The following is a 20,714-nucleotide window of genomic DNA, read 5'->3' on the forward strand; positions in this document are numbered from 1 at the left end:
AACCACACCTTGTCCACAATGGCATAGCTTGCCCCCCCCATGTGCCTCTGATTAGCAGAAGAGGCCTTTCTACCATGTGTCCTTCCTAGGTTTTCTATCACTTCAGACCAAACAAGCTTCATCTTGTCTATGGATTTACCAGTCTCTGGAGTATCAACCTCAGAGATTGCAAAGGAACCAAAACATGGGTTATGGCCAAGATTACAGAAGAATTGAGATGTCTTAATGGATTCTTGATTTTGGTTACTAAGGGTAAGCTCAGCTAATGGTAAATGTTCAACCCTTTCAGACTGAATGTCAGTGAAATAAAGACCGAAGATACTGCTTGAGTGTTTGATTGGAACTTGCAGTCTGACCATTGGTCTCTGGGCGATAACCAGATGAGAAAGACAATTCAGTATTAACCTTACTATAGCAGAACACCCTCAACACTCTCCAGAATTTGGAAACACACTGAGTTTCGCTGTTGGAAACAATATTTTCCAGAATCCTAAGTAGACACACAATGTGTTTGATAAACAACTTACTTAAGATTTGGGAACCAGAAAGAGGAACAAAATGACACTCTTTGCTGAATCTTTCCACCACTAGCCAAATAACAGACTTCCCTTCTGAGAGTGGGAGATTAGTAATGAAGGCCATGGAGAGGTGGGTCCAAGGATTTTTTGGAGTGGGTAAGGGCTGAAAAAGTCCAGTGGGGTGAGTTTGGGGTATTTTCATTCCAGCACAAATTTTGTAGGCACTAACATGTATATGGATTTACCAGTTACCAGACACGACCAGCCCTACCCTCATCTACTGTATACTCACCCATCCCTTGTAGATTGTGAGCCCTCACGGGCAGGGTCCTCGCTTCTCCTGTACCAGTCGCCATCACGTTTTGTTCAAGATTATTGTAATTGCTTTTGCTAAGTATACCCCTTTTTGTCATGTACAGAGCCAGGGAATAAATGGCACTATAATAATAAATAATAATAATAATAACAACGTGTTCACTACAATCACGAAAGATGGTTGGCCACCAAAAATTCCTGGTTATTTGTCGGACAGTATTGCTAATACCAAGATGAACTGTAAGGACAGAGTCATGAGACGTATCTCAGGTAAAAATGTATAGTTTTATTCGTAATCCATTTTAAAACATCATAGCAAGACAACGATACATATTCACACGTTTTGACTTAGTGGTCTTAATCGTAAGATTCTGATGTGCTGCCCGATCATTAAAAACCCTTAGACACTCCCTTCTATGACATCAGATTAAATATATGCAACATGTGGATCACATAGAAAAATAATGAACACAAAAGAAAAGGTCAATATAACATGAAACATGAAATATCAATATACTTCTTCAATCAGGAAAGAAAAAAACAACTAAAAAATCTTTTACTCTTTTTGAATTTGTAAGAGTGAAAAAGCTTTAACATGGAGGTGAATGCAAAGAGGGCTCTCCTGAGAAACAAAGTGTTACGAAATATGAAGTACACTACCAGACACAACCTATGGGCAAATGTCCTGTATATGGAAGGAAACAGCCATGTTTATGGACAATCCCTTTAGAGGTCCAAATTAAAAGAAACCTGATATCTTACCGGCTACTTCTGAAGAGATGGTGTTGTAGAATGTTCTCCGTCTCCTCCATGGCTGAAGTTGTCACAGTGTTATTGAGAATACTTGCATTATAATATGGTTTGCTCCATTATCAGTCTCTGATGGGAGTGTATCATATGGCCGTACATAATTATCTGAGTCAGAGTGACTTATTGTGTGATTAGATGATCAGATACTGAAACGGTTGAAGCCTTAAATGTGCTTGAATAACTGCAACATTTTAAGGGAGTGGACACAGAGAAACAAGAAGAAACAAGAATGAGGAATGTCACCGCTCTATCGACAGTCATTCTGTCCATGACCTCAATCAGCCACCAACCAAATCTATATGATTGTGTGATTTCAAATTTTGACTGATCCGCTCATTTCTATTAATTATCATACAATATAATAACAATGTGGAATGGATACTGTATTAAAAAAATCATTTTCATACTGTATGGTTACAATGTCGACTTTAACATCATTTGATGATTCATTTTTTAATTTTCAATTTTTTTATTATAACATTTTTTTAATTGCAACTTATTGATTACCTTAATTTAATACTTTTTTTTTTACATTTTTTTAAATACATTTGAGGTTATAAACATGTAAGATTATATATGTCAGAACAATTTACCATGAGAGCAAAAAAGAACACACCATATATGCATAACGTCATATTCTCATGGTGCAGGATACGTCCCACCTCGGGACCAACATCTATATTGGAATTTGGGGTCCACCATCCTGTGAAAAACTTATAAATGTCTGAGATGAAATTACCTCTATAAGAGACACAACTGTGAAGAATAAGTTCAATATCCAGAGAGACATTACAATGCCGACATTAATACAATTTTTCTTGTTTTTGTGTTTACAACATTTTTATTATTGGAACAAAGTGAAATATGTTGTACATTTATTCATGCAACTTTTATACCAAATACTTCTCAGGTTACAGAGATATAAGATTGTTAGTGATTAATAAGATGTTGTAACATCAGTGTTACAGGGATACAACATAGCACTATTGCTGGCTCTTATTGCTTGCTCCTGTCTGCAGGTACAGTCCAAAATGTGGTTATTTGTTGGGGGTTTCAGCTGTTTAGGCACCTTAGGGCACCTACAAATGGGACATGGTGCCCACAGCCAAACTTGTGCTTCAAAATTCAAATATTGCACCTTCCATTTGTCCGAACAGAACTTTTTGACTACATATGGGAAATTGCCAAGCTTGTAACAAAGTGGGTATCAAACTATGGGGTCCATTTTTTGGTGTTACCCCTTGCAAAAGTGAGAAACTTGGGGCTAAAGCAAGCTTTTTGTGAAAAAAATTAACTTTTTTCAAATTCTGTGCTGTACCTGTGGGTTCAAAATGCTCACTATACCCCAGGACAAAATCCTTGAGGGGTGTAGTTTCAAAATAGGGTCACTTGTGAGTTTTTTTTTACTGTTTAGGCACATTAGGACCTCTCCAAACGCGACATTGGCTCTTGATTCCAGCCAATTTGGCGTTCAAACAGTCAACCGATGCTCCGTCTCTTACGAACCCTGCCATGCGCCCAAACAGTAGTTTTCCTCACCAAATGGGATATGTGCATGCTCAGGAGAAATTTCTCAACAAATTTTGGGGTCTATTTTCTCCCGTTACTCTTGTGAAAATAAAGAAAATTGGGTCTAAATTAAACTTTTTGTGAAAAAAAAAAAGTTCATTATTTTCTTCCACGTTGCTTCAGTTGCAGTGAAGCACCTGTGCTAATGTAAAGTAGACATGGGGAAAATGTTACTTATTAACTATTTTGTGTGACATAACTCTCTAATTAAAGGGCATAGAAATGAAAAGTTTGAAAACTGCAAAATTTTCTACATTTTCGCCAAATTTCCTTTTTTTCACAAATAAACGCAAGTGATATCGAAGAAATTTTACGACTATCGTGAAGTACAATATGTTACGAAGAAACAGTCTGTGAATCAGAGAGATCTGTTAAAGTGTGCCTGAGTTATTACCTCATAAAGTGACAGTGGTCAGAATTTAAAAATTTGGTTTGATCATTAAAGTCAAAATTTGATTTGTCACTAAGGGGTTAAACATGATAATCAGTGATAAAACGTAATTTACAAAACACACATCGATTCATCATTAGAAATAAAACTGTCTTGGAGCAACATTGGAGAACTCCTGCTGTCCCACTACTTCTCCAGGTGTAAGGGGGAAACTTTTCTCCTTATGGTGGGTACTAAGCAGGCGTCAAGAGATATATAGGCCATTCAATGCTCAACAGGAAATGTTAATGTAAAAATAGCCTCTTCAAGGTGGAAAAAAATTGAACTCTAGCGCCACCTAATGGGGGTAGCAATCCTAAAAGTCAGTATCAACCCTTCAACCACCTCACAACCTATGACGTATAGGTATGTGATAGGTCGTGTTCTTTAATTGATGCAGGCTCTGTCACTGAGCCCTCGTCTTTTCTGGCTGGCACATGACAGCTGATTTGATCAGCTGTCATATGCTTCTAAGAGCCAAGGGTTGAATCGCAATCCACCCGCGGCTGTTAACATGTTAAATGCCGCTGTCAATCTCCGACAGCTGCTTTTAACTCAGGTCCGACGGAAGTGCAACACAAGACACGCCGATGGGTGCCTCTCTCGGCTGATCACGAGGTGCTGGTGGGTTGCCATGATAGCCGGGGGTTAATGTTTATAGGACATGATGATTTCTGCTATATATAAGAAGGATGAAGCATCCAGGTCCCAAAAAATGGAGATGCTATGGGTCTCGAAAAATGGCACCATTTTTTTTCTTGCAAACTTTGGATGTTTTTTCATCACTTAAATAAAAGATAACCTATATATATTTGGCATCTGTGTACTCGTACTGACCTGGGAAATGACATTGCTGGGCCAGCTTTAGCATTAAGTGAACATGGTAAATAAAACACCCAAAAAACAATTGTGGAATTTAACTTTTTTGCAATTTCAACACACTTGGAATTTATTTCCAATTTTCTAGTACACTATGCGGTAAAATAAAAAGTGTCGTTCAAAAAAAAACCTTTTTCCGCAAAAAAATGAGCTCTCTGTTACGCTTGCGCCCTGACTGACTGGCGTGAGCGTGATTAGTGATCCCACTGGACCATCAACCGAGGAGTGCCTGGAGGGGCGTAACTAAGTATCAACCCGGTTTGACCAAGGTCGCACGGTGGCTCAGTCGACTCCATGAACCAGGAAGGAACCGAGCAGAGGGACCTGGTGCTACTCCAGGTCAGACCCAGGTCACAGCTGTTGACCTACACTGGGGAATGCAAGAACAGGCAGGTTAGCTGGTATGCAGACGGGTGGGTACTTAGCAGGCACGGCTGGTATGAAGGCAGGTGGGTACTGGCAAGCACGGCTGGTATGCAGACAGGCGGGTGCTGACATGCACGCCTGGAATGCAGACAGGCAGATACTGGCAGGTATGAATGCAAGCTTGGATAGGGACCAGTACAGACTGGGATACAGGAACAGAGGCGCAGGTGCGGTGGACTAGCAGAGAAAAACCGCAGGTGCAGTGAGCAAGCAGAGCGGAGCAAAACCGCAGGTGCGGTGAACAAGCAGAGCGGAGCAAAACCGCAGGTGCGGTGAACAAGCAGAGAGGAGCAAAACCTCAGGTGCGGTTAACAAGCAGAGAGGAGCAAAACTGCAGGTGCGGTAATCAAGCGGAGCAGAGCAGAACCGCCAGAGCGGTGAACAAGCAGAGCAGAACAGAACCGCAGGTGCGCTAAACAAGCGGGAAGAGCGGAACCGCCGGAGCGGTGAACAAGCAGAGCAGAAAAAAGCAGAAAGTGAAGGCAGATAGGACAGAGCTCTGGTCACATGGAGCAGACTGGAAAATACAGGAAGATGGTTAGAAAACAGGAGGTAGATAAGGAGGCAGGGAAAGGGGACAAGCAGAACCAGATACACACAAGGTACTTACAATGAAGTAGCGAGTGGACACAAAACTCACAAACAGAAGTACAGAGACAATGAGTTGGAGTTAGGTGCACGTTCAGACACTGCAGAAAAAGGGAAGGTACGGACATAGAGAGCAACAAGTAACAGGCTAGGACACTGTTTAGACAGGAACAAGATACAGGAACGAGACTGGGAACTCAGCCCCCAGTGTGGCGGAAACAGACTAGAAGTCAGAGATACAGGTAGCGGCCCAGGGTACTCAGCCCCCAGGGTGGTGGGAACAGACTAAAAGTCAGAGGTACAGGTAGCGGCCCTGGGTACTCAGCCCCCAGGGTGGCAGAACAGACTAGATACAGGACAGGACCTGGCAACTCAGTTGCAAAGACAAACTGAGTGAAAGTGTTGCTCAGGCACCTCCTACAGGGTGGAGGGGGTTTATGTATCCAGTGACTGACAGCAATAGGCTGGGTACGCATTAGGACTGTGCACACAGTAGCTATAAGAAACAAGCAGAAAGCTGTGCCGACGCCCTAAGCAATCAGACAAGAGACTTGGACACAGCAGATACTGGAGCAAAGAGTGCAGCATGGACTGACAGGTAAGATTGCGGTCTTGCATGGTGGGAGGTGGTGCACCATGCAAGCACGCCACCAGGGATGTTACAGTCCCCCCCCTTTACACCCCCTCTTCCTCCAGCCAGCAAGGATTATCTGCAGGGAATTTGGAGGTGGATCCTTCTCCTCAAGAAGATTTCCTCTTCTGTCCACTAGAGGGAACAAAGCTGGTCTCATCGTCTTGGTAACTAGGATGCTTTCTTCCATCTTGCCATCCTCAGCAACAGATGAAGTGGGCAAGGTACCAGGAACAGGACACAGGAAAGTCTCTCTCCACTTATTAATATCAGGTAGCACCCCAAAGGATTCACGGGACAACTGGAGATCCTCCACCGGGTTGGAGGGGTGCAGAGACTCGGGGGAAACTACAGCCTTGACGTGCAATTTGCCAAGCTTACTGGATGAAGTGGGCGAAGTACCAGGTACAGGGTGCAGAAAAGTCTCTTTCCATTTGTTATCATCGGGGAGTACCCCAAAGGATCCACGGGACAACTCGAGGTCCTCCGCCTGGTTGGAGGGGTGCAGAGACTTGGAGGTAGCCACTGCCTTAATGGACTTCTTGCCAGATTTGTTAGAGATGGAGGATCCTTGCTTAGGGACCAAATTCAGTCTGGTTTCTGAGATGACACGTCTGCGAGGCGGGGCGGTGCCTAAAGCCAGATCATTGGTACAATTGTCGAGACTGTGTGGGGACAATGCCTCTGCTTCCCTTCCTTCGGCGACTTCAGCGTACAGCGAATCAGCGACTAGCAGATCTGGTGAAAAAGAAGAAACTGCTGACTGTCCTGCAGATATGGGGACTGGACACCCCTTGCACCTCAGCAGTCCCGCAGGAAACACCATGCAGGATCTCCAGACCTGAGCGGGCACTAGATCTCTCGACTCTGGACGACCTGTGGGTAAACCAGACAGCACCTGGAATGTGTAATGCTCCATTCTGGAGCTTAATTTGTACAGACATATTTTGATTGTTTCTGAGTAGGGCTCGTCCTTCCGCTGATAATGCCCAAACCGGCTTCTAGAGTTGTTGGACGGGAATCAAACACCGACTCTTCAAGACTTTAAGCCCGAAACTTCCGGTTAAACCAAGGCCTTCACTTGCCACGGAGACAGTCATGGTCATCTGTGAAGAGGAAACACTAACGCCAAGGGCAGCCTCTCCTACAGGCCTAATGTCTTTGGATTCTACAACCTTCACTGGAAAAAGACCGTCAGGGGGTCCCAAACAACCGCAGCGTGACAGCAATCCAATTTTGTGACTGAGTTCTGGCCTCTGCTTTGCCTGATGAACATAGTCATCCTTCATAGATTCTGTGCGGAGAGCTGCCTCTACAGGCTGGGGAACAGGAGGTCATTGGGAGGACAGAACCTGGCGTGACGGTTTACCTCTATGCCTTGCACAACTGAACTGCCTCTTGCGGTTGGGAAGGAAAGTATTCTTTTGAGCATTGTCATCCTGTGTGGATTCTGTGTGGGCAGCAGTCTCTTCAGGCTGGAGAACTGGTAGGCTACCTACACACATTACCCATCGGGGCTGCTTCAGGATACTGGGAAGGGAAGCTTTAGCAGAAGCCTCAGGATTAGGGTCATTGAAGACCATTAGAAAGGCCGCCAGGAAGGCCTGCAGGTCAAAGACAATAGGATCCCATGCTTCCCATAGGGGGGTGATCCAATTCAAGGCATCACCCGCTAAATAGGACATCATGAATGCTACTTTCACCCGATCAGTGGGAAAATAGTGAGCATAGAATTTGAAATGCAGCATATATTGCTCCACAAATGCATGGCTTTGTTTTGGATCCCCATAGTACCGTGGTTGATCCGCAGGAACAAGTGCTGATAGCTCAATTTGGGCTGGTGTGTATATCATCTGGACCTCAGCTTGAGAAGAATTTTTTTCTTGGTGCATGTATTCGTCAGACAAGGATTCAAATGTCTGGGAGAGCGAAGGGCCGTGGGGCTCAATGGGAACCATGGATTAAGCAAAGTGTAACGCTCGCGCCCGGACTGACTGTCATGAGCGTGATTAGTGATTCCACTGGACCATTAACCGAGGAGTGCCTGGAGGGGCATAACTAAGTATCAACCGGGTCCGACCAAGGTCTCACGGCGGCTCAGTCGACTCCGTGAACCAGGGAGGAACCGAGCAAAGGGACCAGGTGCTACTCCAGGTCAGACCCCGATCACAGCTGTTGACCCACACCGGGGAATGCAGGAACAGGCAGGTTAGCTAGTATGCAGACAGTTGGGTACTGGCAGGTAAGGCTGGTATGACGGCAGGTGGGTACTTAGCATGCACAGCTGGTATGAAGGCAGGTGGGTACTGGCAGGCACGGCTGGTATGCAGACAGGCGGGTGCTGACAGGCACGTCTGGAATGCAAATATGCAGATACTGGCAGGTATCAACGCAGGCTGGATAAGGACCAATACAGACTGGGATACAGGAACTGAGCCACAGGTGCGGTGAACAAGCAGAGCGGAGCAAAACCGCAGGTGCAGTGAACAAGCAGAGCGGAGCAAAACCGCAAGTGCAGTGAACAAGCAAAGCAGAGCAAAACCGCAGGTGCGGTGGACAAGCAGAGCGGAGCAAAACCGCAGGTGCAGTGAACAAACAGAGCGGAACAAAACCGCAGGTGCGGTGAACAAGCAGCGCGGAGCAAAACCGCAGGTGCGGTGAACAAGCAGAGAGGAGGAAAACCGCAGGTGCGGTGAACAAGCAGAGCAGAGCAAAACCGCAGGTGTGGTGAACAAGCAGAGCGGAGCAAAATCGCAGGTGCAGTAAACAAGCGGAAGAGAGCAGAACTGCTGGAGCGGTGAACAAGCAGAGCAGTACAGAACCGCAGGTGCGGTAAACAAGCGGAGCAGAGTGAAACTGCCAGAGTGGTGAACAAGCAGAGCTGAACAGAACCGCAGGAGCGGTGAACAAGCGGGAAGAGCGGAACCGCCGGAGCGGTGAACAAGCAGAGCAGAACAGAGCAGAAGGTGAAGGCAGACAGGACAGCGCTCTAGTCACATGGAACAGACTGGAAAATACAGGAAGATGGAGGTAGATACAGAGGCAGGGAAAGGGGACAAGCAGAACCAGATACACACAAGGTACTTACAATGAAGTAGCGAGTGGACACAAAACTCACAAACAGAAGTACAGAGACAACTAGTTGGAGTTAGGTGCAGGTTCAGACACTGCAGAAAAGGGGAAGGTATGGACATAGAGAGAAAAAAGTAATGCGCTAGGACACTGTTCAGACAGGAACTGAACCGGGAACAAGATACAGGAACGAGCCTGGGAACTCAGGCCCCAGGGTGGCGGAAACAGACTAGAAGTCAGAGATACAGGTAGCGGCCCTGGTTACTCAGCCCCCAGGGTGGCGGAAACAGACTAAAAGTCAGAGGTATAGGTAGCGGCCCTGGGTACTCAGCCCCAAGGGTGGCAGAACAGACTAGATACAGGACAGGACCTGGCAACTCAGTTGCAAAGACAAACTGAGTGAAAGTGTTGCTCAGGCAACTCCTACTGGGTGAAGGGGGTTTAAGTATCCAGTGACTGACAGCAATAGGCTGGGTACGCATTAGGACTGTGCACACAGTAGCTATAAGAAACAAGCAGAAAGCTGCGCCGACGCTCTAAGCAATCATATGAGACATGGACACAGCAGGGACTGGAGCAAAGACTGCAGCATGGACGGACAGGTAAGATTTCGGTCTTGCATGGTGGGAGGTGGTGCAGCATGCAAGCACGATGCCAGGAATGTTACACTCTCGCCTGTCCATTTTGATGGAAAAATAAAAAAGTTATGGCTTTGGGAAGAAGAAGAGCAAGAAACGAAAACAGAAAAACGGAAAATCGCAAGGTCATGAAGGGGTTAAAGAACCTTACCATTACTAATCCAAACATTAGCATGATGAGGCGCCTGAGGTTAAAATTGGAATGAACAAAAGTATGAAATGTAAAGGGAACCCAACACCAGGTTTTCGTCATATAAATTAAAGCCATCATCTTTAACTGGTCTATTATCGCAGTCCATTGACCTGTTTATTAGTGTTGAGCCACCCCCGTAGTGTTCGAGTTCGGTTCGGTTCGTCGAACACCCGTGTGTTCGCCGAACTGTTAGTCGAACTGTTCGTCGAACACCTTCGAACACCGTTAAAACCAATGGCAGGCAAACAAAAACACATAGAAACACATAGAAAACACCTTCAAAGGTGTCCAAAAGCTGACAAACTGCTCAGAAGACACAACTAACACATGGAAAAGTGACAAGTACATATAGTCATGCGAAATGAAAAGAGGTGGAGGAGTAAAAGGAGGGGGAGACACAGATATAGGCATGTCATGCCCTTCTAAAATCCAAAAAGTGAGAAGCCAACACGTTCAGTCCGCTCCTGCCCGTGCCACCTCCGCGTCGCCGGGTTTGTGCCAGAGCCGCGGTGAATCCTGACGGCCAACCCCCCTCTCCCAATACTGGTGCCTGTCCGCTGGTGGGTCGAGCGAGCCCCCCTGTGGTGGAGGCAGCTCTAAGCTTTTTAATTTAACATGTCCCTCTAATTTGAATGAATACACTTTAAATCCATTTACAAGGATCTATTGGAGGGCAAGTCTCATGCCAGCAGCCGCGTAATTCCAGCTCCAGTAGCGTCCACTAAAGCTGCTGCAGTTAAAAAGCTTTTATAAGGATCGAGCTCGGCTGTCCACCGCAAGGCATCCTACTGCCAGTCCCAGCCCCTATGCCTTGGGGTGCCTCCTGATGCTCTTCACTGAGTATCCCGTGGTCCCGAAGCATTTCCTTTGAAAAAATTAAGTGTCCAAACTACAGGTGGTGTAGCTTGCTTAACAGCCGGGATAATCCGCTGACTAGCAGACACTGCTACTAGGCACAAAGTATTTCCTGGGCTAGATGCAGTTAAAAATTTGTAATTAGATACTCTCGTTGGATGCTGAGAAAGCATTCCATAGAGTCTCCTGGCACGCCATATATGATTCTCTTAAAAAGCTTGGGGTAGGGGTCTAGGGGACCCTTTTATAGCCAAAATCACGGCCCTGTATCACAATACGTCACCTAGGCTGAAGATAAATGGAACTGTAGCACCCTGAGGGCTCGGTTGCTACAGAGGTATTGCACCTCACCCAGAGGTGTGATATCTCACTCTCAGGTAAGGATGGAGTGTGGATCAGGACCCGACACCTGCATGCATTACACCACATTGCCGTGGGGCAGGGTGACCAATATGCCTCTGAGATGGGCACGACAGTCCCTGTCCCTGGCTGGAGTGGGGGGAGGGAACACTGAGGAAGGGGAACCCTGTAGTGCAGGAGCAGGGAGGAAGCAGTTCCTGGGTGCATTGAGAAGGGAGTATAAAAGGTGGGCACCATCTTAGTTCAGTGCAGAGAAGTCTGAGCAGAAGTGGCAGGGAGCAGGAGCTCTGCATGAGATCTGTTCCAGAGGCGGGCCTAGTAACAGAGGCCCAGGCCTGGAAGAGGGAGAAGGAAGAAAGAGGAGCGGAGAAGGCTACAGGAATGAGGAATGAAGGGATCCCAGGGGTGCGGACGGGTGAGTCACCACCGCACGCCCGAATCCACCTGCGTGGAGGGGTCAGGCCAAAGGGGGAGACCGGTCCCCGAAACTAGTGGAGGCAGGAAACGACCCTCAGCTAGAAACCGGAGGCTGTGACATTTTATGTGGCGCAGCCCCTCGCTACACCCGCTAGGAAGGCACCACATAGGGTCAGGGAAACTGGCGCCAAGTTTACCAAGAGGAGGCCCGAGGCAGCCGGACAGAAGGGTTGGTAAGAAAGGCCAGACAAAGGACACACAAAGGGGGTCCTGTGAAGCGCTCCAAAGTTATCTGGGAGTTGTCTGAGCCTCTCACCTGCTGAGCACATTACGACGTGGGCAGCCGTTACCTGCAGACGTGGTCTGGATAATAAGAACTGTGAGTAAAGGCCCTGGACTGCATCACTGACTCCGTTTCGTTACTGCTGCTGCCCTGCACCATCACCCCCATCCTCCGCATACACTGCCCTGAGGCTATACTCCTCCCGTGGGGAGTTATGCTACGCTCTGCTGCACCCACAACACCAGCCTCGGCGGTCTGCCCTGCAGCGGCGGTTCACTCTGACCGCAATCCACGGGTGGCGTAGTCGGACATTTAAACATCAAAACCACATAAATAGTTCCGCCACTGGTTTGACCACCCTGATCCACGGAACCGGGTCGCCGCCACGAAGACTACAACCACCAGCATCGACCAAAAAGGGTCCGGCTCTGGGTGTCCGAAGGCCCAGGGGGTGCATCAGAATATTTTCATCACCTTTCACAATTACCAATGGGACAAGGCAGGGATGTCCTCTGTCCCCTCTCTTATACATCCTAGTGACGGAGCACCTGCTCTCATCAATTCGCCATAACTCCAATATTAGGTGGATTAAGGTGGGAGGCACCGAGTACAAGTGCTCTCTATTTGCTGATGATGTCCTAGTATATATCACTCAATCACATATATCCATCCATGCTGTTATGGCTGAAATAGATCACTTTGTTACATGGTCAAATTTTCAAATCAATGCAGCACCCCTCACAGGGTATCAAATACTTAGGAATTCCTATTCATAGAGACCTCTCCCATCTATGTTATCTTAATTTTGGGCCCTTTATTGAACAACTCCATACAGACCACGGTTGGCAATTTAGAACTCTAAGATTCACTACGTGAACCACTGGTGTTTTGTGGAAAAGCTCATGTACACTGTGTTCCAAATTATTATGCAAAAAGTGTTTAGGAGTGATAAGGGAAGAATTTGTTTGTTGTCAGTTAAACTCATTGATGGTGATATGTGTCAGGGCTCTTTATATCACTGTAAGCAATTGCAGACACCTGTGCTAATTAGTTTGGCAGGTGTGTCCAATGAAAGGCAAGACTACTTAAGAAGGCTGTCTCACATTATTAAGCAGCCTACATTTTCTGCCAAAATGGGAAAGAAAAAGGATGTGTCGGCTGCTGAGAAGCAACAAATTGTGGAGTGTTTAGGTCAAGGCATGACTACAATCAACATTGTGCGATGATCAGGATGAAGTGTCTTGGCAATCAAGAAGTATGTAGCTGATTCACAGTACACACGTGTGCGTGCTGATAAGGGCAAATTGAGGACTCTTTCCTACAGGCAATTACGTCAGGTTAAAAGAGCAGCGGCAAAAAAGCCTTGTCCTAGCAGCAGACAAGTTTTTGAAGCTGCTGGTGCCTCCAACGTCCCCCGAACAACAAGATGCAGGGTCCTTCAGAGGTTTGCAGCTGTGCATACGCCATCCTGTCGACCTCCTCTATCCACTTCACACAAGCAGAAACGGCTCCAGTGGGCCAAACATTACATGAAGACTGATTTCAAAACTGTTTTGTTCACGGATGAGTGCCGTGCAGCGCTCGATGGTCCAGATGGATGGAGTGGAGGATGGCTGGTTGATGGACACCACACACAAACACGGCTACAGCGCCAACAAGGAGGAGGTGGAGTAATGTTTTGGGCTGGAATCATGGGGAGAGAGATTGTCGGCCCCTTTAGGATCCCTGAAGGCGCTAAAGATGAACTCCATAATGTATGTGGATTTTCTTAAACAGCACTTTCTGCCATGGTTCATGAAGAAGAACCGTGTATTTCACAGCAAGATAATTTTTTTGCATGATAATGCACCATCTCATGCTGCACATAAAACATCTGTATCTCTGGCTGATATGGGCATAAAAGGGGACAAACTTATGGTGTGACCCCCATGCTCCCCTGACCTCTACCCCATTCAGAACCTCTGGAGCATCATCAAAAGGATTGTCTATGATAGCGGGAGGCAGTTCACATCTAAGCAACAGCTCTGGGAGGGTATTCTGTCCTCATGCAAAACAATTGAAGCAGAGACCATCCAAAACCTGACAAATTCAATGGACGAGAGAGTTCAGAAGCTCCTTTCGAACAAGGGGTCCTATGTGAAAATGTAACATCACCTAGAATAAAGTTTTGAGTTGAAAACTGTTTGATTTCAGTTTCTAATAACCTGCTAATGCTTATAATTTCAAAAATGACCATTTTTTTGGTCTTTATTAAAATGAAAAGGTTGATGGAAAAGTTTGGGGGATCTAAGAGTGTGGCATCCCAGTAGTCATGATTACTTCAAATTCTGACAATATGAGGGTCATGTTGCAGGTAGTGCAGCAAGAAGGCACTTATGTGTCTTGCGCATCTCGGAGCCCCAAAATTATTTTCCGGGCTAGATGCAGCTAAAAATTATTATTAATTTTAAATCTGATGGAGCTTAGTATAGATGGCCTAATAGGATCAGTGCTGCACACTGCTACAAAGCCCAAATTATTTTCCAGTCAAGATACAGATAAACATGATTAGTAATTTTAAATCTGGTGGAGCTTATTATAGATGGCCTAATAGAATCAGTGCTGCACACTGCTGCAAAGCCCAAATTATTTTCCAGCCAAGATACAGATAAACATGATTAGTAATTTGAATGCTTAAAACGGTTGGTAGGGTGATTTTAACCAATCATCAAGCTTTTACTCTCCCCAGGATGACACAGGGGTAGAAAAGTCGTTTCGGATCCATGATTTGTTCATCTTTATGAACGTGAGTCTGTCTACATTATCAGTGGAGAGCCGCGTGCGCTTATCTGTCAGCACACCACCAGCAGCGCTGAACACACGTTCAGACAGAACGCTGGCTGCGGGGCATGACAAGATCTCCAAGGCGTAAGTGGCTAGCTCCGGCCATTTATCCAGATTGGAAGCCCAAAAAGAGCAAGGGTCCAGTGACACAGTGATGGCTTCAATGTTTACTTGGAGATACTCCTGTACCATCGTCTCTAGGCGTTGACTATGTGTCAGACTTCTTGTCTCCTGTGGCCTTGCAAAGGATGGGCTAAAAAAGTGGTGAAATGATTCCGCAAAATTGATGTTACCAGCAGATACTGTGGTTCTGTTACGGTTTGAGTGCTGAACAGTTGACGGTCCCACGGTTGGCAAGTTGGAACTGTGAGATTCACTACGTGCACCACTGGTGTTTTGTGGAGAAGCACATGTAAGATTCTGCAACAGTCTCTGCTGATACTCCTGCATGCGTGCATCCCTTTCTATGGCAGGAATAATTTCTGCAAATTTACTTTTGTACCGGGGATCTAACAGTGTGGCAACCCAGTAGTCAGGATTATTTCTAATTCTTACAATTCGAGGGTCATGTTGCAGGTAGTGCAGCAAGAATGCACTCATGTGTGTTACGCATCCAGGAGCACCAAGTCCCTGTTGTGTTGGTGGCGAGGTAACAATCATGCTTCCTTCCTCTGTCCTCTCCCCCCAACCTCGCACAACAGAAATGTGATCAAGGTCTCCCTCATCTGATGAGTCTTCCATCAGTTCGTCCTCCACTTCTTCCTGGGCTCCTGCACCTTCCTCACTAGTTTGGCTGCTACCATGCGCCCTGGTAAAACCATCTCCCCCACCCTCACATGCCTGCCACCTTGGTGCTGCCGACCGTCTGGACCTTGCAGATGTTAGCCCTTCCGCATACAACTCCTCCTCCTTTACTTCCTCCACCTCCTCTTGTGTCACCACCTGACTCCGAATTCTGTTTAACATGTGCTCCAGCATGTAAATCACCGGAATAGTCATGCTGATAATGGCATCGTCAGCACTAAACATCTTCGTCGCCATTTCAAAACTGTGCAGAAGGGTGCATAGGTCCCTGATCTGAGACCACTCCTCCAGCGTGATTTGCCCCACCTCTGGATCTCGTTGGCCCAGGCTATACGTCAGAACGTATTGCACCAGGGCTTGTCGGTGCTGCCACAGTCGCTGGAACATGTGCAGAGTTGAATTCCACCGGGTAGGCACATCGCATTTTAGCCGGTGAAGTGGCAGGCCCAACGCCTTCTGTAGAGATGTAAGTCGCTGAGTTGCGGGATGCGAACAGCGGAAGTGAGCACACATCGACCATGCCCTCTGCAGAAGGCCATCTAGTCTGGGATAGTGGGCTAAAAATTGCTGGACAACCAGGTTCAACACGTGAGCCATACAAGGCACGTGTGTGACATTGCCTCGGCGAAGGGCCGCACCCAGGTTTGCAGCATTGTCGCACACGGCCTTCCCTGGTTTCAGGTCCAGTGGAGACAACCATTCATGAAATTGGTTCTCCAGAGCTGACCACAACTCCTCAGCTGTGTGACTCACATTTCCCAGACATTATAATGTAAAAACCGCCTGATGACGTTGAGCCCTACTGCCAGCATAGTAAGGAGGTGTGCAGGATCCCTTCTGCGCAGTTAGAAAGCTTGTGACATGACCAGACAGGCTTTGGGTGCAGGTGGAAGACCGAGAGGAGGTTGAGGAGGCAGAAGCAGTGGAGGAACTTTGACATAAAGAGGATTGACGCACAACTCGTGGGGACGGCAAGACTTGGACAGCAGCCCCTTGTCCTGCTGTCACCATAGTTACCCAGTGCCCAGACAGCGACATGTAACGCCCCTGTCCATGCCTACTCGTCCAAGTGTCTGTCGTGAAATGCACCCTGTCACACACAGAGTTTCTCAAAGAAGCGGTGATGTTGTGTGCGACATGCTGGTGGAGCGCAGGCACACCTTTCTTTGAGAAGTAGTGCCGACTGGGCATCTGGTACTGGGGCACTGCGACGGACATAAGGTCTCGAAAATCCTCTGTGTCCACCAGGCGGAAAGGCAGCATTTCTGTAGCCAAGAGCTTGCAGATGGTGAAATTCAACCTCTTAGCTTTCTCATGGCTAGGAGGAAATGGTCTTTTACTTGTCCACATCTGAGGGACCAAGGGCTGGCTATTGTGCTTAGACGGGGTTGATAAGGGTGTCCCCGGCAAACTGCCGGTCTGTGAGGAAGATGCAGGCGGACATGTTAGGTTGCCTTGATCCAAAGGTGGTGCTATCGATGTCGGACAGCACTCAACATCAGCTGGTGTTACCACCTCCAAAGAAAATGATGACCTGCCAATCACGCTGGCTGTTGCGGGTAAAGAGGTGGCAGGTCTGCGCCCCAAAACAGGTGTGACTGCTGTCCCCCCAGTCACAGAGGATGAAGAGGCCGCGGATGCACAAGATATGGCAGACGGTGGTTGGCCCGGCCGGCTAGGATGCATTGTAGCACACTGAGCTTCCCACTGCAACTTATGCTTCATGTCCATGTGCCGGTTCATGCATGAAGTACTCAAACTATGTATTTTTTGGCCTCTACTTAGCTTTTGCTGACAAATGTTACAGATAACACGAGTTGGGTCATATTTATCGATCTGAAAAAATGCCCAGGCTATGCAAGGCTTAGCATCCATGCGACCTGAAGAGCCACCACGACTTGTGGTGAGAGGCAGAGTTGTGTTTGAGGATGCAGTTGTTGACGTGCTTCCAGTACTACGTCTCTGTCCAGGAACGCGCAACCTGACCTCGTCGTCACTAGCATCTTCCTCCACCTCCTCTGCTGACCTCATCTCTTGGCTGACTGTGGGTTGACAGTAAGTGGGATCTCCAACCTCATCATCATCACCCTGTGCGTTATCACACCCGTCTTCCTCAGAGCCAACCTGTTCCTGCCCTGACAAAAAACTAAAGTTGTCGCTCCAATCAGGTATTTGAGTCTCATCATCGTCTTCCTCATTGTCTCCACCAACAGGAGTTACAGTTTGGGAATGAGGGTCTACATTATGGTCAGAACCTTCTGCGTCTGGTCCTGGATCCGACTCATAAAGATTCTGGGCATCAGTGCAGATCATTTCCTCGTCTGGATTCACAGAAGCGCTGGAGTCGACCTCTGATTCCCAGGCTATAGTATGAGTAAACAGCTCTGCAGACTCAACCATCTGTTCTACCTCATACTCAGACGGGCAGCTGGAGATTTGGGAGCTGTGAGGAAGCAAGTGCGATTGGGGTGACACCTTTGAGGACTGGAGTATTTGTGATGTTGAAGTTGATGTGGAGGAGAGCCCACTTAAAGGAGCACTTGATATCCGTTGAAGCACCTGCTGTTTTTGTGCCTCATCTGGAATTTGTAGCGATTGGAGTGGCCGTAAGAAAGGGATCTTATCACATTGTCCGCTAAAAGAAGTAGACATTTTAGTTTGGCTGGAAGATGGTCTTTCTTCTGCAGATGTTACTGTTGCTTTAACACCTACCCCATGGACACAACCTTTTATCCCCTTCCCAACACGCCTATTCCCCTTTCCACCAGCAGGCCTTTTTCCACTCATTTTGGTGGTTAACTAATTCACAACTCTGGAGTTGTTTGCACAAAAAAACAATGGATGGGAACCGAGCAGAGCTGAGTGGCTAAACTGTGGTATTAGGCCAAAACCATTGGCTGGGTTAGATGCAGAAAAAAATTATATTCATTTTGCAACTTGATGGAGGTCCGTATAGATGGACTAATAGAACAAGTCCCACACACAGCTAGAAGCCCAAATATTTTTTCAGAGTTAGATGCAGAAAAAAATTGTATTCAGTTTGCAACCTGATGGAGGTCAGTATAGATGGACTAATAGAACAAGTCCTACACACAGCTAGAAGCCCAAATATTTTTTCAGAGGTAGATGCAGAAAAAAAATATATTCAATTTGCAACCTGATGGAGGTCAATATAGATGGACTAATAGAGAAAGTCCCACACACTGCTAGAAGGCCAAATATTTTTTCAGAGCTAGATGCAGACAAAAAATTATTTTTAATTTGCAAACTGATGGAGGTCAGTATAGATGGACTAATAGAGAATGTCCCACACACTGCTAGAAGGCCAAATATTTTTTCAGAGCTAGATGCAGAAAAAAATTATATTCAGTTTGCAACCTGATGGAGGTCAGTATAGATGGACTAATAGAGAAAGTCCCACACACTGCTAGAAGGCCAAATATTTTTTTCAGAGCTAGATGCAGACAAAAAATTATTTTGAATTTGCAACCTGATGGAGGTCAGTATAGATGGACGAATAGAGAAAGTCCCACACACTGCTAGAAGGCCAAATATTTTTTCAGAGCTAGATGCAGACAAAAAATTATTTTTAATTTGCAACCTGATGGAGGTCAGTATAGATGGACTAATAGAGAAAGTCCCACACACTGCTAGAAGGCCAAATATTTTTTCAGAGCTAGATGCAGATAAAAATTATTTTTAATTTGCAACCTGATGGAGGTCAGTATAGATGGACAAATAGAGAAAGTCCCACACACTGCTAGAAGGCCAAATATTTTTTCAGAGCTAGATGCAGAAAAAAATTATATTCAGTTTGCAACCTGATGGAGGTCAGTATAGATGGAATAATAGAACAAGTCCCACACACAGCTAGAAGCCCAAATATTTTTTCAGAGGTAGGTGTAGAAAAAAATTATATTCAGTTTGCAACCTGATGGAGGTCTGTATAGATGGATTAATAGAACAAGTCCCACACACAGCTAGAAGCCCAAATATTTTTTCAGAGGTAGATGCAGAAACAAATTACATTCAGTTTGCAACCTGATGGAGGTCTGTATAGATGGATTAATAGAACAAGTCCCACACACAGCTAGAAGCCCAATATTTTTTCAGAGGTAGATGCAGAAAAAAAATATATTCAGTTTGCAACCTGATGGAGGTCAGTATAGATGGACTAATAGAGAAAGTCCCACACACTGCTAGAAGGCCAAATATTTTTTCAGAGCTAGATGCAGACAAAAAATTATTTTTAATTTGCAACCTGATGGAGGTCAGTATAGATGGACTAATAGAGAATGTCCCACACACTGCTAGAAGGCCAAATATTTTTTCAGAGCTAGATGCAGATATAAATTATTTTTAATTTGCAACCTGATGGAGGTCAGTATAGATGGACTAATAAAGAAAGTCCCACACACTGCTAGAAGGTCAAATATTTTTTCAGAGCTAGTTGCAGAAAAAAATTATATTCAGTTTGCAACCTGATGGAGGTCAGTATAGATGGACTAATAGAACAAGTCCCACACACTGCTAGAAGCCCAAATATTTTTTCAGAGCTAGATGCAGAAAAAAATTATATTCAGTTTGCAACCTGATGGAGGTCAGTATAGATGGACTAATAGAGAAAGTCTCACACACTGCTAGAAGGCCAAATATTTTTTCAGAGCTAGATGCAGAAAAAAATTATATTCAGTTTGCAACCTGATGGAGGTCAGTATAGATGGACTAATAGAACAAGTCCCACACACTGCTAGAAGCCCAAATATTTTTTCAGAGCTAGATGCAGAAAAAAATTATATTCAATTTGCAACCTGATGGAGGTCAGTATAGATGGACTAATAGAATGATGCTATGCCCAAAAGATTTTACTTCACTAGGTGCAGTAAAAAAATTGGTAATCTATACACAGGTGGTATATCTTGCAACACAGATAGGCTACTCCACTGACTAACACACTCTGCAATAGGCCAAAAAGGATTAGCTTTGCTAGATTCAGCCAAATCCTGTGAAAAAAACTTGCACAGCACTGGCACAGACCTGCCTGGCAAAAACTGATAGGAACTGATGTAACCTAGTCCTGAAAAGGACTGCAATTACAATTAG

The sequence above is a fragment of the Phyllobates terribilis genome, unplaced genomic scaffold, assembly GCF_046119375.1.
Source record: "Phyllobates terribilis strain yellow unplaced genomic scaffold, ASM4611937v1 Scaffold_12__6_contigs__length_324123572, whole genome shotgun sequence".
In the NCBI taxonomy this organism is placed as follows: Eukaryota; Metazoa; Chordata; class Amphibia; order Anura; family Dendrobatidae; genus Phyllobates; species Phyllobates terribilis.